Source organism: Cherax quadricarinatus, chromosome 6, assembly GCF_038502225.1.
Source record: "Cherax quadricarinatus isolate ZL_2023a chromosome 6, ASM3850222v1, whole genome shotgun sequence".
NCBI lineage: Eukaryota > Metazoa > Arthropoda > Malacostraca > Decapoda > Parastacidae > Cherax > Cherax quadricarinatus.
Genome location: NC_091297.1, coordinates 44,329,503 through 44,332,923, shown reverse-complemented (window position 1 = coordinate 44,332,923; position 3,421 = coordinate 44,329,503). Strand labels below are relative to the sequence as shown.

Here is a 3,421-nt window from a genome sequence, read left to right as displayed (position 1 = left end):
TCTCAACAATGTTAGCGTGTGTCTCTCTCCTGGTCTCAACAATGTTAGCGTGTGTGTCTCTCCTGGTCTCAACAATGTTAGCGTGTGTGTCTCTCCTGGTCTCAACAATGTTAGCGTGTGTGTCTCTCCTGGTCTCAACAATGTTAGCGTGTGTGTCTCTCCTGGTCTTAACAATGTTAGCGTGTGTGTCTCTCCTGGTCTTAACAATGTTAGCGTGTGTGTCTCTCCTGGTCTCAACAATGTTAGCGTGTGTCTCTCCTGGTCTTAACAATGTTAGCGTGTGTGTCTCTCCTGGTCTCAACAATGTTAGCGTGTGTCTCTCTCTTAACTGTTAGCGTCTCAACAATGTTAGCGTGTGTGTCTCTCCTGGTCTCAACAATGTTAGCGTGTGTGTCTCTCCTGGTCTTAACAATGTTAGCGTGTGTGTCTCTTCTGGTCTCAACAATGTTAGCGTGTGTGTCTCTCCTGGTCTTAACAATGTTAGCGTGTGTGTCTCTCCTGGTCTTAACAATGTTAGCGTGTGTCTCTCTCCTGGTCTCAACAATGTTAGCGTGTGTGTCTCTCCTGGTCTCAACAATGTTAGCGTGTGTGTCTCTCCTGGTCTTAACAATGTTAGCGTGTGTGTCTCTCCTGGTCTCAACAATGTTAGCGTGTGTCTCTCTCCTGGTCTCAACAATGTTAGCGTGTGTGTCTCTCCTGGTCTCAACAATGTTAGCGTGTGTGTCTCTCCTGGTCTCAACAATGTTAGCGTGTGTGTCTCTCCCGGTCTTAACAATGTTAGCGTGTGTGTCCCTCCTGGTCTTAACAATGTTAGCGTGTGTGTCCCTCCTGGTCTTAACAATGTTGGCGTGTGTGTCTGTCTTCTGGTCTCAACAATGTTAGCGTGTGTGTCTCTCCTGGTCTCAACAATGTTAGCGTGTGTGTGTCTCTCCTGGTCTCAACAATGTTAGCGTGTGTGTCTCTCCTGGTCTCAACAATGTTAGCGTGTGTGTCTCTCCTGGTCTTAACAATGTTAGCGTGTGTGTCTCTCCTGGTCTTAACAATGTTAGCGTGTGTGTCTCTCCTGGTCTCAACAATGTTAGCGTGTGTGTCTCTCCTGGTCTTAACAATGTTAGCGTGTGTGTCTCTCCTGGTCTCAACAATGTTAGCGTGTGTGTCTCTCCTGGTCTTAACAATGTTAGCGTGTGTGTCTCTCCTGGTCTCAACAATGTTAGCGTGTGTCTCTCCTGGTCTTAACAATGTTAGCGTGTGTGTCTCTCCTGGTCTCAACAATGTTAGCGTGTGTGTCTCTCCTGGTCTTAACAATGTTAGCGTGTGTGTCTCTCCTGGTCTTAACAATGTTAGCGTGTGTGTCTCTCCTGGTCTTAACAATGTTAGCGTGTGTGTCTCTCCTGGTCTCAACAATGTTATACCAACAAGACGAGGAATTCCGCAGTGCAACAACTAGGAATCTTTATTTCAAGATGTTTCGTCAGTCGTTGAATTTATCAATTCAGTGCAGAGATCAGTTGACAGTATTGAAAGTGAAGAGGGTGATATACTTCTGCCAGGCTGAGGAACTGAATCTTCCGTGTATACTCCTGCCAGGCTGAGGAACTGAATCTTCCGTGTATACTTCTGCCAGACTGAGGAACTGAATCTTCCGTGTATACTTCTGCCAGACTGAGGAAATGATTGCCTCATTTTCTACCGTCTACAGCTGGAACACTTGCAAATAACCTCAGCAACGAATTGATAGAGCCACTGGCTGGCGAAACGTCTTCAAAGTGATTTTCCCAGGTGCGTCCAGTTCCTCATCTCTTCTGATTACCGGATGATAGATGAAGCCTGCACCTGTCCAGGCACTGAGTGACCCTCACCTTGACACTGGCGTTCTGAGAATACTTCCCACTGGAAGGCGGTTCCTTGATGCTGGTGGGGGGTTCTTTATCCAGGGAACTGAACTTCTCTCTGTCTTTTGCTCGAACCTGATTGCCTTCCATTCCTCCTCGGCTTTGTGTAACCACTTAATATAATGTGAAGATATTTATCAAATTTACTTATAGGCAGTTTGGTGCAGGCTCTTATCATATTGATTTGTATGTTCATATCCTATTTTTTTTATAGAAAATACTCTTGGTACAGGAGAATCTGCAGTTTTATTTAGAAAAGTTAGAGAAGAGGAAGATTTAATGGCTGAGTTGCCGCTCACATGAAAGTTGTTTTTACTTAAATGGTTTTCAAGTCTTTGCATTTATCACGTCTCTGAGTATGTATTGGTAGCAATAGTGTGCGTACATCAGGAGGTATATATATCTCAATATACGTACACTTCAAGAGTTTTTAATCACTACTTGAGGAATTAGAGTGTACATGTCTGGTGGTGAACAGGTTAACTGAAGCCTTAATGACCCGTCGTGTATTCTATATTCATTAAAGCTAACACACCGAGCCACCACTGCAACCATCATATAATATAGATTGGGTGAGGAACATTATAAAGAAAACAATCATGTGTACTGGTAAAAATTGATGATTAAACTCTGCATGGTAAGTGTAACAAAGGTAACTTTAAGTAACGCAACTTAACAAGAAATACATTGTGAACAACCACAAAAAAATAGCAAGAAAAATCAACACAGTCTGGTCCCTATGCTACAAACTGTTACAAAGTAGCCATAATCTGTCAGGATTTGAGTGTAGGTTAGTGATACACGATTGACTGATGAGTTTGTGGCAAGACCTCGGTTATAAAGCGGGTGAGTAGATCCCTTGCTTTCCGTACGGTAGATCCACTCTTCTGGGTGAGTAGATCAGCTGTTCTTGCCTCTGAAGTAACGTACAGGTGAAAGTGGAAGGGGGTGAGGCTATCTCACTGAACGCCGGGTGTCAGGTGGTAGGTGACCCTGGCGACGTCCACCTGGCTTCCTATGTTCTCACAGGTGTGCTCTTGCCTCTTTCATAAGCGTGGTGAGTTCGTCACCCCCCCCCCTCCCCCTCTACTTCCATCGAGGGAAGTGTACGCTCCTCATCCTTGAACTTGCTACGCTAAGAGCACAGATGTGAACAGTTCAAAGTGACGCGAGGTTTGTCCAGCAAGGGTGTGGACGAGGCTTGTCCGGAAGGAATGAAGATGGGTTCGCTATACTGCAAACTGCAAATAAAAACAGAGATTTTGTTAATTAACAAATATTACGTTTATGCAAAACACTTCTTTAAAGTCACCCTATTACATCATAACAGATAACGGAGTCCGGTTTTATTTAGACAGTATAAATTCTGTTTCAAAATACAGCCGAACTGTGCATTATATTATTATAAGAGGTGTTAAAAGAGTGAGGGTCAGGGTATATTGCACGGAAAGCTGTAAAATTCCCCTGATTACTATTTACTGTCTTTGTGATTCAAATATCATTTAACTTAGGTGACTTAAGTGAACTGC

General features: G+C 43.9%; 1 protein-coding gene across 1 annotated transcript in view; it reads right to left on the bottom strand.

Annotated features, from left to right (window-relative positions):
- Nucleotides 1–2,533: 2,533 nt before the first annotated feature.
- The window catches only part of LOC138851884 (protein extra-macrochaetae-like), a 2,071-nt gene continuing 1,183 nt past the window's right edge, over nt 2,534–3,421 (bottom strand). Inside the window, exon 2 of the mRNA XM_070081403.1 lies at nt 2,534–3,133. The gene's annotated coding sequence lies outside the window, so the exon portion shown is untranslated. The remainder of the gene's footprint in view (nt 3,134–3,421) is intronic.